The 21,462-nt window shown below is 38.4% G+C and overlaps 1 protein-coding gene and 1 pseudogene across 1 annotated transcript in view; both read left to right on the top strand.

Moving 5' to 3' along the window:
• SUGCT (succinyl-CoA:glutarate-CoA transferase) overlaps window positions 1-21,462 on the top strand; it is a 417,779-nt gene that overhangs the window by 272,992 nt on the left and 123,325 nt on the right. The window lies entirely within an intron of this gene.
• Window positions 4,860-5,560, top strand: LOC114213650 (E3 ubiquitin-protein ligase RNF13-like; annotated as a pseudogene).

The raw sequence follows: 21,462 nt of genomic DNA, 5'->3' as shown, positions 1-21,462 counted from the left end.
CTAAGTTACCTGGCACCATGTTAGAGATGCACGTTGCTACTGTATAAACCATAAGACAAAACATTGATCAAATGTGTCGGGTACTTTCCTGGGCAAGTGTTTATACAGGAAAAGATTCAGGAAAGAGGGATATTAATTAATCTAGCCCTGAGCAAAAGCTATTTCTGGGTTGAGGATGAGGAAAATCAATAATTACAAATTGAATTAATATTTATATGGTGATTTTTGCTTGTATTTTCTGATTCAACCTTCAAAGTGACCTCATATTTTACACATGAGGAAACTGAGGGTCAGAGATACTGCCTTCAGTCACAGGTGAGCAAGTGAGTTTTACTCAAGTCTTCTGGCTCCATATTCTTTACTCTTTCTTTCCATCAACTGGATAGAGAGGCAAAGTGTTAGTCCATATTAAGGGGATCAGCACACATATTATGGGAGAGGCAAGACCTGAAAGCCTTCAAGGAAATGCAAAATCTAGATGTGTGGAACTAAGGATGTCACACACTACATGAATGATCCATTTACTGGATTCAGCCTGCAGATGAGTTTGGTATGACTAGTCTGGTGTTTTTTAAAAAGTCTGAATTTGAGGGGCACCTGGGTGACTCAGTTGGTTAAGTGTCTGCCCTCGGCTCAGGTCATGATCCCAGGGTGCTGGGATCAAGCCCTGCATCAGGCTCCCTGCTCAGCGGGGGAGCCTGCTTCTCCTGCTCCCTCTGCCTGCCTCTCTGCCTGCTTGTGCTTTCTCTGTCTGTCAAATAAATAAATAAGATATTTTTTAAAAAGTCTGAATTTGAATGCTTTAGGTAGAAAAAGCATTTTCTACTTGTCTCAGTCTCCACTACTCTCCCATCTAACTGCTCTCACTTCTAATATCTGCTCAGACTCTGATGTTCTTTGAATATGCAGTCCTGAGTGGAATGAATCACATGAACAAGAACATGGAGGAAAACATGAAGGTGAACATAGAGAGCGATTTCATCTGGGCTGAGCGTAGGTTTTTATCCAGGGAACTTTGGTAGGAAGTTGTTAAGGACTGGATTATGGATGCTGCTTTTCCTACGTCTCCCAAGGCCCCCCCCCCCCCCACTTCCATGAGATCTAGATTGGATGAGTTGGCCATAGTCCAAGTGAGTAGAAATTATATTGTGATCTATGAGGCTGAGTTCTTGGAAGGGAGGTCCTGAAATTTCAAGCTTAATTGAGGTGGGTCCAATTTCTTGGGACAACACTAATGTAGACAGAACACAAAGCTGTGTTCTGAACTTGGAAAAGGAATCGTGGTAAGTGATGTAAAGTCCTGAGTGTTGCTCTGAACATTGGCTGAGGTTAGTAGTACAATTTTATGGGACACTGGAAGCATGTTGTTTTATTGATAAATGTTTTAGGGTCAGGGGAAGAGTAGAAAGTGCAGTTTCTTTCTTTCTTTTTTTTTTTGCATATGTATAAGATTGTTTCCTGGGATACCTAATTAAGGCAAGTCCCTTTGATTGGATACTTTGTGGGGGGCATTGCTTCTTTTCTTCCAATGGACTTTTGAGCCTTTGGTGGAGAAATAAGGTTATGAGAAATTACCTATGGATATCTATATCTGTATTTATATCTAAATCTGGATTTTGAAATCATGGGCTTCTTTTCCACCTCAGGGCCTTTGCACATGCTTTATTTCCTGCATGTAATGTTCTTCTCTAATGGAGAAGATGGAGCTAATTTGTTTTTATTCCTTAAGTTCTTTACCTATCAGCACAACTATCCCTCCTATGAGAGATTACCTCTGACCTATCTGAAGAGTAAGTTCCTTAGCCCTATCTAAAAAGTAAGTTCCTTCCACCTTTATTCTGTTCTTTATGTGTTGTTAATTTTCACCACAGCATTAATCAACTTATAATTATTTTGTCTACTTACATATTTGTAGTAACATATCCTCATAGTAATGTACCCCACAGTATCCTCAGAGAATGTAAATTTTGTAAGGACAGGGATTATGAATTCAGAATCTAGTTCCACAACAGAATGGATCCTCAAATAAGTATTTGCAAATGAATAGATAGTTGGAATAGAATTGAAGAAAAAAATACGATGGGTATTGTTAAGAGAATGTGCCATAGATTCCCATGTCAGATGGAGGGTGTGGAAGATGTTTTTCCATTGTGTATTGTAACAGGAATTTAATGTGTAATAGCAACAGGGGAATCTCATATATATATATATATATATATATATATATATATGATGACAGTTTCATACTGCTGAAGTAGAATATTAATTCTTTAAAAAATTATATAATGATTACATTTTGAATGTAGAAAGTTTAAATGCCAGAAAAGGCTGTAAAGAGAAAGTAAAACTTCTCCTTCCCTCTAATTCCATTTTCAGTTAATTACTATTAATACATCCTTACGTATTTTTCTAGAAATTTTATATGGTATGTATCTGTCATTGGTTTTATTTATCTTTCTATATAGTTAACCAGTTATCTACTTGTTATCGAAACGATTTTGATTATAATAGAAATATGTTTCTGCCATTTGCAATTTTCATTTAATATATCTTGGATATTTTTTCATGTGAACCCAAAAATCTTGTTTGGGGGGGTGCCTGTTTGGCTCAGTCAGCTAGGCATTTGACTCTTGGTTTTCTACTCAAGTCATGATCTCAGGGTTGTGGGATCAAGCCCCCTGTAGGGCTCTGTGCTCAGTGCGGTGTCTGCTTGTCCCTCTCTCTCTGCCCCTCTCCCAGCTTGCATGCACGTGCACACACACACTCTCTCTCTCAAATACATAAATAAAATCTTTTAAAAAATCTAGTTTATATATTTATAGCCGCTTCATGTCAATATTATATAAAACTTTTTTTCTACAGCTTCATTTTCTCCCTATTCCTTTTTGCTGTGATTTTCATACAAATTTTATCTTTATAATTATATATCCATCAACATGGACTTATAATTATTGCTTTAATGCAGATGTCTTTTAAACCAGGAGGAGAAAAAAAGAGTTACAAATGAAGATACATTTATACTGTCTTTTATATTTGGTCATGTAGTTGACTTACTGGTATTCTTTATTTCTTTATATGATTTTGAATTACTCTCTAATGTCCTATCATTTCAGTTTGAAGAACTCTTTAGTACTTTCTGTAGGGCACGTTTGCTTCCAATGAATTTTCTCATTTTTTATCTTAATTTGTCCTTAGTATTTGAAGGATAGTTTTGCCCAATACAGGATTCTTGGTTGACATTTTCCTTTCTTTTAGCCCTATAAATAGGTCATCCCACTATCTTCTAGCCCCTATGATTTCTTATGAGAAATCAGCTGTTAATCTTATTTAGGCTCTCTTCTATGTGATTGGTCTCTTCTCTCTGCCTGCTTTCAAGATTCTTTGTCTTTATCTTTTGATTGTTTGATTATGTTATGTCTACATGTGGAACTCTTGATTTATCCAACTTGGTGTTCACAGAGCTTCTTGGATGTATAGGTGGTTTTTTAAGAAAAATATTTTCATCAAAGATAGGATGTTTTGGCTATCAATTCCTTAAATTTGTTTTGTTTTATTTTCTTTATCTCTCTCTTTTTGTCTCTTCATTTCCTCTTTCTCTCTCCCCCACCTCCTTTTTCCTTTTGGATACCCATTATGCCTATATTGGTGAACTTGATTATGTTCCACAGGTCTCTGAAGGTTTTTAATTTTTTTTTAATTTTTTTTCTCTTTCTGCTACTCAGACTAGGTAATCTGAATTGACCTATCTTCAACTTTGCTTTCATCTGTAAGCTCACATTTGCTATTGAGCTCTTCTAAGTGCATTTTTAATTTATATTATTGTACTTTTCATCTTAAGAATTTCTATTTGGTTCTTTTTATAATTTCAATTTCTTTATTGATATTCTTTATTTGGTGAGACATTGCTTTCATACTTTAGTTCAGAACACATGGTTTCTTTTCATTCCTTGAAGATATTTTAAATAGCTGATTTAAAATTTTTGTAGTGGGCTGAATGGTGGCTTTGATGATATATTCATGTCCTGATCCTTGGAGCCTGCCTTACATGGCAGAAGAGTAATTTATGGCAAAATATGTGATTAAGTTAAGGATCTTGAGAGGTGAGAGATTATTCTGGATTACGTGGGTTGGCTCTAAATGTAATCACATGCATCCTTATAAGAGATAGGGAGAGGGAGTTTTGAGATACACAAAATAGGAGAAAGTGATGTGAAGATGGAGGCAGGGATTGGAGTGATATAGCCTCAAGCCAAGGAGTGCTGGCAATCATCAGAAGGTGGAAGAGACAAGGAAAGGAATCTTCCCTAGAGACTCTGGAGGGAATGTGGTGATACCAGCCCCTCAATTTCAGGCTTCTGAAATCCAGAACTATATGAGAATAAATTTATGTTGCTTAAACCCACCAAGTTCATGATTATTTGTTATGGCAGCCATAGGAGGCTAATCAAGTCTGTCCAGTGAGTCCAATGGCTGGCCTTCCTCAGAAACAGTTTCTGTAGACTGCTTTTTTCCCTGTTAATGGCCGTAAATTTTGTTTCTTTGCCTATTTCATATCTTTGTTGTTGTTTTTGAAAATTGCACATTTAATGTAATATTATGTGGCAGGTTTGACTTTTGCTGAGTCCTGGGGATGACGCATGTCAGGCCCGGAGTGCTGATGTCAGCATGGCTCCTAGCTGGGTGACTGGTTCTTACTTTCAGCCTTTGGGCTGCTTGCATCTCTAACAATGTGACCGGGACTCTGTCTAAGGCATTGGTGGGTCTCGGTTCCATCCATCTGGATCTCAGCTTGGACACTGTGCAGAGGGGATAAGGTTTCATCCTTGCCCCATCAGCCAGTCTGGTGATTTTATATTGAGATGTTGCTCTCCATAGAGATGCTCATTCTGTTGGCCACACAAGTCTATACCATCTTGACTGTCCAGCTCTTTGCATTCTTTATTTTATTTTTTTAAATTTATTTGACAGAGAGAGACACAGTCAGTGAGAGGGAATGCAAACAGGGGGAGTGGGAGAGGGAGAAGCAGCTCTTTGTATTCTTAAATCTATGGTAAAAGCAGGCATTTAAGCATATAATTTTAAAAATGCATCTCAGACATTTGATGACCTCCCAGCAAGATTTGGTTATAGACTTCCAGCTGAAGGTTTAAAGGGTTTTTTGATTAACTCGAAGCCAGAGAATGCCTATGAACCTGTAATGCCTCCACCACTGAAAGACAATTCATCTGGCACTTTCATTGTGTTAATTAGAAGATTTGATTGTAATTTTGATGTAAAGGTTTTAAATTCACAGAGAACAGGATTCAAAGCAGCCATAGTTCACAATGTTGACTCTGATGACCTCATTAGCATCGGATTCAATGACATTGATGTGCTAAATAAAATGGACATTCCATCTCTCTTTATTGGGGAATTATCAGCTAATTCCCTGAAAGATGAATTCACATATGAAAAAAGGGGCCACATTATCTTAGTTCTAGAATTTAGTCTTCCTCTGGAATACTACCTAATCCCCTTCTTTATCGTAGTGGGCATTTGTCTCATCTTGTCATTTTCATGAAGTAGGTAAATTAATGTTAAATATATGTTAAAAAATAGTATGGATGGTTCTAAAAATCATTGTTTTGAGTGAGAGGAGCCTTACATAAAGGAGTACATATTGTATGAGTCCATTTATATGGTTGGGTCTGGTAAAGGTAAAGATAATCTGGGTAGAAAAATTGGAACAGTGAATGCTTCTGGGGGGCTAGGAAAGGGTGAGAAATTTACTGAGAAGGGTAGAAGGGACCTTTTGGGGGGGTGAGTCGTGTTCTGTATCTTGAGAGAGGTTTAGGTTGCACAAATTTCTGTATACTTAAATTTTGTGCATTTTGTTGTATAGAAATTTTACCTAAGGGGAAAAAAACTAAAAAAATATTAAACACTAAGTAATGATACATCTGCTAAAGTATTTGGGGGGACAGATACTGATTATCTGCACCTTACTTTGGAGTGCACTGTAAAAAAATGAAGAGAAAAAGAGGTGTATATTGATAGGTAGATAGAGGGATGGATAGATAGGTGATAAAGATGCAATACAATGTTAATTGTAGATTCGAGGTAGTGGATATATGGGTATTATGAACTTTATTCAACTCTTCTCTGTATTTGAAATTTTTCATGTTAAAATGTAAATAAAGAATAGTCTGAGGACTTGAAAAACATATTATGTGGCAAGTCTGGAAATCAGATTCTACTCTCTCTTCAGGATTTGTTGTCGTTGTTTGCCTAATGATTTTTCTGAGCTAAATCTGTAAAGCCTGTATTCTTCGTTGTGTGTGACCTCTGTTAGCCAGGTGATCAGTTAATGAATGGACAGAGATTTGCGTAAATGCCTGGAACCAGTAAGTTTCCCAGTTTCTGCTGAGGGGCTCCCTGGAACATATGTCTTTCACACTCAGCCAGGCAGTTGACAGCTCTGCCTTCCTTTTCACTTCCTGCTTGCACAGAGCTTCAAGGTCAGTCACAGCTGAGAGCTAGGGTCTTAGCTCTTTTCTGAGCATGTGCACAGCCCTGGGCAAGCGAACAGCCCCATACATGTGAATGGACCTTTTAGATTTCCAGGAATATTTTGACGCTTTTCAAAACTCCTAATGGACATTTCTTTCATTCCCCAGATTTCCCTTGATAAGCTTTTTGCTTAGGCTTTTGTTTGTCCCGATTGTTAACCATTGCCTCAGTCAGCAGTGATGTTAAACAATTAATAAATGCCCCCAGAGACAAGGCTGTTCACACTGAGGGAACTCCGAGTCAGAGTCAGGTAAAAAGAAGCCTTCCATAAAGGGTGCACTTGTCGTGATGAGCACTGAGTGATGTATACAGTTGTTGAATCACTATCTTGTACACTTGACACTAATACAACAGTGTATGTAAACTGTATTGGAATTAAAAGTAAAAAAAAACTTAATGAAAAAAGAAGGCTTTCAAATGGAGTCTTCCAGATAGGTCAAATACTGACAATTATCTGTTAATTAGGCTTTGAATGTTCCAACCCCATTCTGTATCCTCTAGTGGCTGCTAGACTGCTGGTTTTCACTCTGATCGCAGACTATTGATTTTCAAGGCTGCTGTGTAGCTGAGAGCTGGGGGATGGGAACAGGTCAAGTTAAAATGCCATAAACCTCACTGCTCTTACTGTGATTTAGCTGTTCTTCTGAAATAAATGCTCTCTGAATTGCCACAAGCCTTTGGTTAATTTTCAGAGTCCTGGAAAATTGTTATCGACTATTTTTGCCAATGATTTTATTGTTATGTGGAGGAGAGGATTTTGGGGGTCTTTAGCCTTCCTTTTCTTTTTTTTTTTTTTTGATGTCTCTCCAACACGTGGCTTTTGGATAAAGGTTTTTTTTTTTTTTTAAAGATTTTATTTATTCATTTTTTGAGAGAACGTGCGCGAGTGCATGAACCGGGAGGAGGGGCAGAGGCAGAGGAAGAGGGAGAGAGAGAATCCTCAAGCAGACTCCCCGCTGAGCAGGGAGCCCAATGCGGGTGATCCCAGAACGCTGGGATCATGCCTGAGCTGAAATCCAGAGTCAGATGCTTAACCGATGGAGCCACCCAGGCGCCCCTTGGGTAAAGTGTTTTTAAAGGATGGAGGGGAGAGAACTTCACAGTAGTTTTGCCTCATGACTTCACTATAGTTTTAGCATGATTTCTTTTTTCTTTCTCTTTGCTTTTTGTGAATCCTTGTTTCTGTTTCTTTTTTGAGGTAATGGAGAGTGTGTAGCCTGCCTCCTAAACAGGGAATAGCCAAATGGTGCATCCTTTGAATCACGCTTTCTGTATTTATGGTTTACCTCTGGAGGGACTAGATGCTCTGCTCTGAAGTGGCATTACTGGCCTTTCCCCCCACCCCCCCCATTCCTGTTGGCCTTTTCTTTGGGTTGCATCTCATCCCCTAGATTCTACTTCATTCCTGATTAGGGGATATCAGTAAGAATTTTCAGAATTTTCTGGATTCAGTTTCTCTCATCTCCACAATGCTTCTTGACAATAATGAAAGGAGCTAAAGGTTGCTATCATAAATCTTCAGTCTCTTTTCTCTGATGGCACGTATCAACACTTGTGTTATTGCTGTCTTCCTCCGTTTGCTGCTTGCACATTATCATTCTTTTTCCTTTTTGTATTTATTTTGTTAGGTTTTGGGGGTAGAGGTTTAGTGATTCAGTTTCTGCTTTGTACTGACTTTTTGAGATGATACAGAATTATTTACTTTAAAATAAATAGTAAATGTCTGTCAAGTGAGAGTTTTGGTTTTAAAAAATAAGTGTGTAGCCCTTTCTTTCTGGTTGTAGTTTGTTAATGAGGTCAATTTCTTACTGCAGTCACTCCTAGTTTGTGCCACTCTAGCAATGCCATTTCCACGTAGGATGTACTAATATTTCTTCTCAGTGGGAGGAGTACAGTGGAACGTGTTGAGAAAATGAGAGATAGAATCCATTTTGTTTTCATTTGATTCTTCAAGAGTCAACTCAGTTCTTATAATAGTATTATGTTGCAGGTCTGTATGATCCTGAATGTGCCTGGATATGTAATATATAAATAATAGAAGATCCTGAATGTGGCTGGATATGTAATATATAAATAATAGAAATAGTAGTAGTAGTAATGTGAAACTTCTGATAATATGTAAGTTGTATTTTTAGTTCACTTGTGCAAGAATGTTATAAGGCAATTGTATTATTTAGATTTGTTTGCCCAAGTCTTATAGTACTTTTTTTTGTTCACATGGATAAAATATTAAAATGTGAATATGTTATCTTCACAATTTTATGTTCTTTTAAACTCCAATTCCTTAAAAAAAAAGCCCCATCTACAAAGCATTACCAGTTTTGCTTTTGTAAAAAATGAAACAAACAACCCCCTCTCCACAAGAAACCCCTAAATTTATTGATTGGTCGTTCAGAAAAAATTATAAAATTCAGTAATTTCTTAAACCAGTGTGATGAGGTTATTTCTGTGTCTCAGGAGACTCTCGAGACCCAGTGGTGGTGTGCTAGTGTGGATGTAATGAAATTTAATACATTAAGGATTATATTGGCAAGTCCGTAATATGTCATCCCCCTGTCTCTCTCACTGTACCAGATATCCTAATTATTAAAAAACCACAAACAGACACACAAAAATTCCATCAAACCAGATAACTACATAACATCTGGAAAAATGGTTTTAGTTAAGGAACAGATCAATGAGTGATCTTTTTTTTTCATGATAATCATTTGTGTTTATATTTATTTTATATTCTTTTCTTTGGACAGTTATTTTATTTTTAAAGATTTATTTATTCATTTTAGAGAGAGAGAAAGAGTGCACATCTGAGAGGAGGGGCAGAGGCAGAGGGGGAGGGAGAGAAGCAGACTCCTCCCTGAGCACGGAGCCTAACACAGGGCTCGATCCCAGGACCTGGTGATCATGACTTTAGCTGAAACCAAGAGTCAGATGCTTAACTGACCGAGCCACCCAGGCGCCCCTGGACAGTTATTTTAGAAGAGGTTGATGAACTGAACTTATTCATGCAACACATCATGCAAGTGCTGCTGATTACATAGACCTGGAGTAAATGTAGGTCCTACCATCAAGGGAGGGGTATCTGTATAACCCTAGAAATTTCTTGAGTTTGGTAATTAAGACATGGACTCTTATTTAATAGTGGTGGTATTATTTTTCAAAAAACACCTAAGGTATTTTAAATATAAGCACTGCTCTGTCATATATTTATTTTCATATGTCCCTGGGTAGCCTGTTTTAAGAGTTTTATGGGCATGTGGCTTTTCTGATAGACTGAATACATTTTTCAGGATCTTGCATAATCTAGTGACTCTCAGAATTATGTTGTCAGGAATAGAATTTTATTGCTTGTAGGTTTACTCTTCACATGTTTATACTCTTCATATATTTATGATTGAAAAAGTGAAGAGCTATTTTAAGGTGGAAGGGAATGAATGAGCTTAGCTCATCTTATGTTGTCCCTTGAGAGAACATCACTCTCAAGGATTTGGCACTTCCACTCCACTTTATTGGATAGGAAGAGGTCATGGGTTACTAGTCTCAGTCAGTTTCTCCATTTTATGGAAAAGAATACTCCCCAAGTTTTTAGAAAGGAGCACGTGAAAGAAGATACGAAGCTTTGGCTTTGTGTCTAAGATCATACCTTTAACTCGTAATTACAGCGCTAATGATAATGGCTTATGGGGACGTAGTGAGGAATAAGGTGTTACAACTTATTAAATCTACTATATTTGTGTTAATTCAGATATATTCATGAGATAAAGAAACCAGTAAGTTTCAAATGTTCATATCAAGTTGAGCATTTCAAAGTTTATTTCCTACTGCTTTGATTAGCTGTATCCTTAAGACAAGTTGTAGTCTTTCCTTATTATTCACATGAAAGATTAGCATTTATAAAAGATGATTTCACTGATATTTCATTTAACTAATTAAATCTGTTTAATTTTTATTTGTTGATTTAAAAATCAAATATTAAATTGTGTCTATTTACGAAGAAACATTTTTGTTTTTTTCTCTGCTTATAATAGTGGGTTTACTTTCTGTATCTTACATAGAATCTCTAAATTGGTATTTTTACCTAACTAATGATCCAAGAAAACACATGTAATGAGTTCTTTTATAGATACATTTCTGTTAAGTAGAGAAAAAATACAGATGAAAATAGCAAAAAGCTGAAATAAAACAAAAGAATTTTAATTTAGTTTTCATGCTTAGAAATGTCTGAGACCATATTCTTTAAATATATAGTTTTTCATGAAATGTCAAATTAGATGTTTTGAAAACTATGTTAACTCTTTGAAGTTGTGATCACCTAGCTTTTGTCCATCATCTTTGAAAAGCATTTAAGTGCTAAAACATACATGGTTATATAAGTTACAAAGAAAACTACTGAAAAAAATACTTCTGCTTTGTAAGATCTCATATTCTAAGATAGATTACACTCATTTATTCATTTTATTAAATATAGAGGGGATACATGGGGATAGACTTTAATTAAATAATACAGAAACGAATAAAAATCATCAGTATCTTAAGTCCTGAAGAGTGGAGATTTATAGCGCTGTAAGAGCATTATGTGGAGGGATTTGATGTAGTCATGGTCATCAGGGAAATTTCTCTGTGGAAGTGATGATGAGTTGAGCTCTGAAAAAACACTGAGAGTTACTAGGCAAAGCGTAAGAAGGAGAATCATATTCCCTCTGCTTGGAATTTTTTACATATTTTATACTGTATAATGTATTGACACGTTCATACTGGCCTGAGAGAGCAGTTCTAGTTCATGTCCTTTTTCAGACAAGGAAACCAGAACCCTTGGAGGTTAAGTAACTTGCCTAAGATTCATAGCTACTTCTGAGAAAAATTGAACTAGGATTTATGATTAATGCCCTTTCTATTAAGCCTGGTTCAAGACATAAGAATAACAGAACAAAGATGCAGTTAACTTCTTGTTCGTTCATTTATTTACTCAATTTATAAAGCACCGCTAGTGGAAGAGTCTGTGCTACTTGCTGTGAAAGATACAGAAGTGAATAATAGGTGGCATTTGACTTTAGGGAGCTTATCATCTAGTAGGGAATATAAAACGGTATCTGAATTTATAGAGTAAAATTATACATGTCAACAGAAAAATACAGATAAAATACGGAAATTGAGATGAGGAAAGAATTACGTCAATTTGGAATGAGTTTGTGAAGGCTTCCTGGAGAGAATGATAATTGAGCTGGGCTCAAGCATGAAAATGAAGGGCATTTGGTGCAAAATGAACTGCATGAGCAAAGAAGAAGGTTGTCAGGACATCAGCAGGTAGTTCTCTTTAGATGATACTAAAATGGGTCAAGGGATAGATAGTGGGAAATAAATTTGGAATATGAGACTTGATTGTAGATAAGTACTAAGATAAAGGAGAGCCAATATTAAAAAGGGGCATAAATAAATCATAACCGTAGGTCAATGCTAAGGACACTGGGTAGAACATAAAGAAAGCTTGAATGCATAGTTACTTTAAGGGATGCTGGGGATACAAAGATGAATACATGCAATTTAAGAATAGAAGTAAGTGTGATCTAGGAAATGTGGAGAAAACCTAGTATGAGAGTTTCATGACTAGGTTGGGGGGATAGCCATTAGTTCTCCTGTGAAGAGTTTTCAAAGGCTTTGTAGTTAGGTGGAGTTTCAGTTGTTCGTCTCTGCTCTTGTTTTGTCTCTTTGGACCACTGGTTCACTTTAAGTCAATCATGATCCAGCAGTTGACAATGGAGTCTTACTGAGCCAGATGTTACCACACTATGCCATACGTCCTTTAGCTTATGAGGCTGCTGGCTCCTTCAATTATTCATTCACCAAAGGTTTTTTTTTTTTCTTTAAATTTTTTATTGTTATGTTAATCACCATACATTACATCATTAGTTTTTGATGTAGTGTTCCATGATTCATTGTTTGTGCATAACACCCAGTGCTCCACGCAGAACGTGCCCTCTTTAATACCCATCACCAGGCTAACCCATCCCCCACTCCCCTCTTCTCTAGAACCTTCAGTTTGTTTTTCAGAGTCCATCGTCTCTCATGGTTCATCTCCCCCTCCGATTTCCCCCCCCTTCATCCTTCCCCTTCTGCTATCTTCTTTTTTTTTTCTTCACATATGTTGCATTATTTGTTTCAGAGGTACAGATCTGTGATTCAACAGTCTTGCACACTTCACAGCGCTCACCCTAGCACGTACCCTCCCCAATGTCTATCCCCCAGCCACCCCATCCCTCCCACCCGACCCCCACTCCAGCAACCCTCAGTGTGTTTCCTGAGATTAAGAATTCCTCCTATCATCATTCACCAAAGGTTTATTGAGAGATTACTATGTGCCAGGCACTGTGATTAAGTGTTGAGAGTCCTATCCTCAAGGGTCTTGTGTTTGACATGTTAAACAAGTAATTAAAAGTACGGTGTGATATGGAAGATAAAGCCAGGGCTCTTTTCAATGATCTTAACATTTCAAGGAAATTGAAAATAGTTCTGTTAGTTCATATTTTAGTTGTCAGTGCCAGAGTCCTTGATGGTCACTAGGAAAAATCCGTATTAATTCTGAAATGCATGACTCTCCTTACTGTGTGAGGGGTAAAAAGAGAAGGAGGACTCATGGCTGGTAGCATGGCCTTGGAGTCCAACCATCCTGGCTGGATTTCAGTCAGTACTTACTTGCTGGGTGACCTTGTATAAGCTACTTAATGTCACTGCACTCAGTTTCTCCAGCTGTAAAATGGGGAAAATTAGATCTACCTCTTAGTCAGACTTTAGTGAGATGAATATCAGAAGCACACTGCCTTCTATATACTAAGTGTTCAGTGAGCGACATCTTTTTACAAAGATACAGTACAAAGATACAGTAAGAGAATGGGATCTAACTAGCACCTTCATCTCCATGTAGTATTGTAAGTTTTTTTTTTTTTTTTTTTTTTGAGAGAGATAGAGTAAGAAAGAGAGAGAGCATGAGAGGGGGCAGGGTCAGAAGGAGAAGCAGGCTCCCCACCAAGCAGGGAGCCTGATGTGGGACTCGATCCTGGGACTTCGGGATCATGACCTGAGCTGACGGCAATTGCTTAATAACCGAGCCACCCAGGCGCCCCGTCCATGTAGTATTTGGATACCATCTCCACCGATCACTGTCCTTGGGCAAGAAACCTGAACTTGTGCTGCTTCTCCCATATACAAAAAGGGATTGTGTTGTCCCCTCCTTCCTTTTAGGAAAGGTATAAAGATTAATTATACCATATAGTATTTTTTTCACTTGTGGAGAAGATGCTACATCAAGAATGCTTTATTCCTTTCCTCAAATTTATTTTTCTACAAGAGTTGAAAATGCTTCATGTCTCTTTCTAATCTTATTATTATTTTTTTCATGCACGTGGCTGTTTACAGCTTTTAAGGTGATGTGTGGACATTTCTCATGAAACTAATAATTTGTGTCACTTTATAAAGCATTGCCCAAGTCCTTTCTTGCCAATCTTCTTGTGACATGTAACAATTGTTAGGTGGGATGGATGCATATACAGATGCTTAACCAGATTTTATTGATTATAAATAAAATAGCTTAAAAATAAAACTTTAAAAATATAATCACTGCTGCCTTTTTCACAAGAAATTCAGAATAAAGAAATATGGAGTGTTCTCTTAGGGACAGGAACATGGTTTGGTTCTTTCTTCATTGCATTTAGACATAGATGCAATCTGGAAAGCCATTTTCAGAACCATTACAGTACAAAATAGAGTACAAAAGGAGTGTTCAGAAGACAGGATTGGAGCTGATCATGCCTTCAGAAAGGCTTTGACACTATACTCTTAAAAATGAAATAGCTATAGGGCATATCAATCTTCTCAGGAAGCCCCAGTGTTTGTAAGAAATGCCACATTACTTATTTCTTTTAAATAAACCTAAACCCAACTCTGAACTCCCATCCCACTAGCTTAAAGGGAATTCAGTTTCAGTCATAAAGGCACTCCCTCTCTCACTGACAAAGTTATGGCGTCCGGTTCCTGGGGGTGTCGCCCAGAACAGCGCTCAGAGGTGATCCTTGGTCTTGGTCCAAATTAGTTTCCACTTTGATACCCATTGTCCACCAGTTTCTCTCAACCCAGCGTACTGGCATTTTGGGTTGAACAGTTTTTGTCATGTCGAACTATCCTGTGCACTGTAGGATGTTTTTGGCATCCATAACTCTTACTCATTTTGACAACAACAACAACAACAAAAGCCTTGCCTACCTTTCCAGAGCCCCTTAGTTGAGCTGCCTAATATACCAGCTTTCATCTCCCCAGGCAGTCCCTTGGGATCTGATGGTGTTGTGGCTACTGTGTCACCCAGCGTGTGGGGAGTTAGGGGGCTCAGGTGCTCCGAATGGAGTCTTGTGTGGCCACTTTGCTGGCGTTTCCTATGGAAACCCAACCTCTTTGCTGGAACTCTGGAAGGGGGAGGCCCTAGATGCCTTTACTGAAGATCCCACAGACCTCCGGCCCTTCATTAAGCCTGGGACTGCTTGTGCCATCCCTGTCCCCACCTTTATCTGTAACTCTCACCCAGAATGCATTAGCTTTTTTTGTTGTTGTTTTTTTTTCCATAGCACAAGGCTTTTGGAAAACTCTGGCAAGGAAAGGAGGTTCTCTTCAGGTTACTTCTGCCTCAGCCCTGCAGCCCACACTGTGGCAAGGGAGTGCAGAAGGCCTGGTCATCCGTTCTTAGAAGGTAGGAGTGGAGTATAAGAAGGCCAAATTGAAAATACAAACTACTAAATGTTGTTTCACTCTTTTCCGTCATTCAACAGCAGTAAAACCAAACAGCTAGCTGATATCTCAATGAATTATTCCACCACATACCCAAGTATAGATTTTTATATCACATCCCTCGAAAACAAATGTTCTTGACCTACCTGTCTGGTCTGATTTCTTTACTATAGGGAATCAGACTCTGTAACTTGGGTAAATAGGACCATGGCTGTGGGTTAGGCTGAGGCAAAGGCAGAGAGTAATTGGATAGGGTTGAGGGTATATGTAGTTTTTTCTATTGGAGTTTTTCAACTGAACAACAGAAAGCAGAAAACTATTTGAACCACTGTTATTCATAATTCTCCTGTGGATGGTACTTTCTAGTTTGATAGGAGAGAAGTTAATTTGTTCCATGCAATGGATGCCTTAGGGCATTAGGATTTATTTTTCTTGCTGAACCCTTTGGAGTGGTTAGTGCTAATCCCATTTATCTGGTCCTGTTGTCCTGTGAAAGAATCAGAACTGTGGTTTACAGATGGCTTGTCATCTGTTAAAGGAGGATGATAATAGTACCTACCCCATGGGGCTGGTAAAGCTTAAAGGAAGTAATGTATATCAAATACCCAGAACACTGCCTGGTACTCAGTAAGTCTGTGTAAGGGGACCATGTGTAGGTGTCCTGACCCTGTGCTAAGTCCTTTACGTCTTTGTGCATTCTCATTCATGCTCCCTAAACCTTCCTGAGATAGGTTATTATCCCCATTTCACAGAGAAGGATATGAGGCCTAAGGAGTTTTTTACCCACCCAAGGAAACACAGGGTGTGAGTGGATGAGTTGGTGTTGGTTACAAGTACAGAAGGAAACATCTTCTTTGCATATGGGAGGAGGAGAGTGGCTCAGACCCACCATACTGTCAAAGCCTCTGTGAGTTTTGGTTTCTACATGCCTGCACCCACTTTTCAACTGAAAGTAGAAAAATGAAGTAGAAAGTCCCAAGGTTAAGACTGAAAAAAAAAAAAAAAGAATCTGGTTCAGTCTGTTGAATAACAGAGTTTGCACCTGGAATATATTTGTTTGAGTCCCCCTTACACACCACTGAAAAATATGCTGTAATGATAAGCATTTAATGAAGCAGGCTAGTAGGCATGTTGGTAATAGGTTACATTTTATTTTCCTTAGGGTAATTATAACAGGCTTATAATATAATGAGAGAATTCTGGTTTTGGAATTGAAATTAGTTTAAATACAAATCACTGGAAAAACACAAGTCAGAACATTTTCACATTTTAAAAATTAGCAGATGTTCTTGTAGAACTTTACATTTTATATTTTCACATCATGCTCTGAAGTGATCAAGATCATGGTGCAAGTGAGAATAGTGAGCTATCGAGCTGGGGTACCTGGGTTGGGTGAACAAAGGGGAGCCTACTAAGGAGACAGAGTAAGAATAATCAGAGATATGATGACCAACAGTGTGTGGCATCAGAGAAGCAGTTTCAGGGAGTTGATAAACAGGTTTGCAGTGCTATAGAGCAGTGTTACAAGAGTTGAGAAACATCCACTGAACAAGACAATGGAGATAACTGGTGACTTTCACAAGAAGAGATCAATGGTGTTGACAGAAATCATGACAGATTGGTTTTAGACACAAATGTTAGGCTGGCAATTGAGATGGCAGGTTAGGAGTTTTCTTTCAAGTATTTTGGTTGATAAAGGGAGAAGACTGTGTAGTAGCTAAAGGAGAATATATAAATATATGTGTGTGTGTGTATTGTGTATGTGTATATATATATATATATATGTAATGTACATATACATGTAGTTATTTTTTTTTTTTTCTGGAAGGGAGGGAATAGAATTTAGCAGGTTTCTAGGTTGTGGGAAAGGAGGCCCCTGAGAGGGAGAGGTTAAAGACACAGGAGAAGATACGACCCATGAGCAGGCCCCAAGTGAGGCCTCAGGGCTAGATTAAAGAGATGGGGACCTGGCATGGGATTACAGGGCCGTTCCTTTGCTGGAGGAAGGAAGGAGAGGAATGAAGATGGGTGTACTTGTAGATCATTTACAAGTCATGTGTGTTAGTCTGGTGATAATGCAGCTTGCTGGTTTCAGCCATCTGGAGGAAGAAGGAAGCAATGACAATTCTTGGAAGTGGATGTGGTGAGAGATACATAGAGTGGGAAAGCTTTGTTACTAGTCTTGAAGTGCTGGAGTTCAGAACAGCAACAACACACCTAAAGACTTGTGCTTGGTATTGTGTCTTAGCTCCTAGTGACCACAATGCAGAGGGTCATGCAGGAACAAGCCGTGAGTTCTTGACCTGGACTTCGAGCTTTGACTTTGGTGACCTTGTCTATAGGTGCTGAGACATGGGTTTGAAGGGGGTATTTCCTTAGACCAGTGGTTTTCAAACCTGACTGCTAATAGGAGTCACTGGGAGAGCTTTCAAGAAATAATGACACCACCATCACCCTCAGCTTCTGGATTGACTGATTTTGGGTGATACATGGTCACCAATATTTTTTAAAGCTCTGCAGGAGATGTGACCATGTGGCCAGAGTTGAGAACCACTGCTTTAGACCAGAGGGCAGCAAATGTTTTCTAGAAAGGGCCACATAGTAAGTAGTTCAGGCTTTGTGGGCTCTACAGTCCCTGTCGCTCAACAGAAGCCATGGATAATATGTAAATAAGCTAGCATGGCTGTGTTCCAGTAAAACTTTGCTTATGGCCACTGAAATGTGAACTTCATATAATTTTCACATGTCATGAAGTAATAGTCTTCTCTTGATATCCACTCCCCCCGACCTGCCATTTAAAATGTAAAAACCATTATCTCATGGGCCATATGGGCATGGGCTGAAGTTTGCTGACTCCTGCTTTACACCCTTGCTGCTCAAAGTGTGGTCCTGAGCTAACATTGGCATCACCTGGAAGGTGGTTAGAAATGCAGAATTTTGAGCCTTGACCCAGCGCTCCTGACTCATAATCTGCATTTTAACAAAATTCTCAAGTGGGATATATACAGATTCAAGTCTGAGAATCATTCATCTGCTCCAGACCATCCTACTCCCATTCCCAACCAGCTCAGAAAATAGGGGAGCTTCTTTTTTAAATTTTTTTATTATTTATTATTTTTTTATTATGTTATGTTAATCACCATACATTACATCGTTAGTTTTTGATGTTGTGTTTCATGATTCATTGTTTGTGCATAACACCCAGTGCTCCACGCAGAACGTGCCCTCTTTAATACCCATCACCAGGCTAACCCATCCCCCCACCCCCTCCCCTCTAGAACCCTCAGTTTGTTTCTCAGAGTCCATCGTCTCTCATGGTTCATCTCCCCCTCCGATTTCCCCCCCTTCATTCTTCCCTTCCTGCTATCTTCTTCTTCTTTTTTTCAAACATATAATGTGTTATTTGTTTCAGAAGTACAGATCTGTGATTCAACAGTCTTACACAATTCATAGCACTCACCCTAGCACATAGCCTCCCCAATGTCTATCACCCAGCCACCCCATCCCTCCCACCCACCCCTCACTCCAGCAACCCTCAGTTTGTTTCCTGAGATTAAGAATTCCTCATATCAGTGAGGTCATATGATACATGTCTTTCTCTGATTGACTTGTTTCGCTCAGCATAACACCCTCCAGTTCCATCCACGTTGTTGCAAATGGCAACATTTCATTCCTTTTGATGGCTGCATAATATTCCATTATATATATATATATATATATATATATATATATATATATATACACACACACACACACACACACCACATCTTCTTTATCCATTCATCTGTTGACGGACATCTTGGCTCTTTCCACAGTTTGGCTATTGTGGACATTGCTGCTATAAACGTCGGGGTGCACGTACCCCTTTGGATCCCTACCTTTGTATCTTTGGGGTAAATACCCAGTAGTGCAATTGCTGGATCGTATAGTAGCTCTATTTTCAACTTTTTGAGGAACCTAGTAGGGGAGCTTCTTTATCCATCCAGTTGTCTCAGCAACCTTTTAATAAAAGCTACAGAGCATTTGAGGAGAACTCTGTGGCAAGAAGCTGTCTTCTGGATGTTCTGAATTGCTTAACAATTCAGATAGTCTTGCTTTAGGTCTTAGAACTTCTAAATGGAGAGTTAACATTCTGCTATGAAAACGAGGACTTTAATTTCTATTCTAGCACATAGAGAGGATCTGTCTTCCTACAGAACAGGCAAACTGTGGTTCCTGAAGACAGAACCAAACTTTTCTTTAAGAAACACCTTGAATTTATGTGACAGCCTCTAACAAGAACTTTTTTGAGACTCCAGAAAACTATATCCAAGAGCATATAAGAGGTCATCTTAGCCTAGCCTTGTGGGAGGAAAATCATGGAAATCACAGATGAATATTAAATATCTCAAAATTAGCCTATACACTCATAGTGAGGCCGTTACCCAAAGAAGTGACCCTTGCCTTTTTTGCATTGCAGAGATTCAAAAAGCAAACTGTTTAGCAAATAATGCTCCTACTAAGACTCATTTCAGGTAAATTAGAAAGAACATTAAAGTGTGACTCAAAATACCTTTTATCACAACTCCGACATGTGTATGCTCTGAAAAGTAGGGACAGATTAGTATGATCTAGAAGAGCTCATGCTACTGTGTGTTTATGAGTTGGGCTAAGGCTGTGTATTTGTGGGTTGACAAAACAACTATTAGGACTGTCCAAAAACAGTTTTCAGGCTGAAGTATTTGTTCTGTAAGAAAGAAACAATTTCCTTTTAGCTTCAGTTATTACGCTTTAGCAGATTTACTTCCCATTTGACTCTGGTAAGAGTAAGATTAATAAGGGAACTGTAGCAAGACTAAAATATTAATTCCCCTAGGATGTGGAGAAAAACCACATGCATACAAATGTGTTTAACATTGATTTCCCACACTATTTACTTTGGCTAATTTCCTTTTAAACTCACATATATGTGTAGATTTGGACACCTGTTGAAGAGAATATTAAGCCTTGACTTATTTTGTTCATTCATCTTTTTTTTTTTATTAGCTCATTCTCACTCTTTTGTAAAACAGTGACCATCACTTCTTTCTTTAAGCTATTTGGGCAGAGATAAAAAAGATCACAGACCCTTAAATTTTATACCATCCTTATATGATCATCAGGGAATGACCCCCTCTGACTTCCTACATTTCCTTTCAACAAGTTTGATACTGTAGACATTTTACAATATGAACACTAACCTGGTATTAAAAAAATAATATGCTGCTGATGGACCTTACCACCAGAGACATTGATGTCATGCCACTTTGAGGAGTTGAAAACTCTGATGATAAATTACTGAAATGGTTAAAAATGCATGCAGAGTGGTCTTTTCCAGCCATATCCCCCAGCATACCTCTGTGATGTGTACATTATGCTTCGGCCAAACCAGACTGTTTCTCAGAGGAGTGTGCATTTTTCTGTGGTTGGAGCTTTGCTTATAATATTCTCTATATTTAGAAAGCCCTCTAGCCACCTTTTACTGACAAAATCCCATCCATCCTACAAAGCTCAGCTCACAAGCCCCCTCATTCACATATCCTTCCCGATCCTGCCAACTGGATGTGATATTTATCTCCGTTGGGCCCTCAAAGCACTTTGTATGTACCTCTCTTATGGCACTTAGCTCATTCTGCCTTATGTTTTAGTTATTTGTGACCTTGAATTCTTCCCTCTGCTAGGCAGCTAGAGAGCAGGGACTATGTCTTCTTTATTCCTGAAACTCTTGAAAGTTAATGCTCCTGTTTCCTCAAGAAGATCATTCTTGAGGAGCCCAAGGACAGACTGGTCAGAAAAAGGACAGATTATATCAGGCATAAGTTTCTTTTGTCTTTTGGATAATGTTGATCAAAAGAGAATAGATTATACTTAATACGGGAATTGTATCTATTTTAGAATTAGAAATATGATATGTGAAGTAGGGGAATGAAGAGGCGTGTGGAGACTGTAGAGAGATCCATGAGACAATGAGGAGGAGACAGAAGAATGTCGGTGTTCTTGTGATCACAGATGTGAGACGGCTTATAATGTGCGTAACTGTGTAACTGATGCTGTTGATATCTCACTCCACACTGCTTGCATCTACTTCTAAGTTTTCCTACAGTGTGGTCATGGCTGGCTTCCCGTCTC

Source organism: Eumetopias jubatus, unplaced genomic scaffold (genome assembly GCF_037043125.1).
Source record: "Eumetopias jubatus isolate StellerSeaLion01/CBP00866 unplaced genomic scaffold, mEumJub1_p1.0 scaffold_14, whole genome shotgun sequence".
Classification (NCBI taxonomy): Eukaryota; Metazoa; Chordata; class Mammalia; order Carnivora; family Otariidae; genus Eumetopias; species Eumetopias jubatus.
Note: the sequence above shows the minus strand (reverse complement) of the source record. Positions and strands in the feature narration are given on the sequence as shown.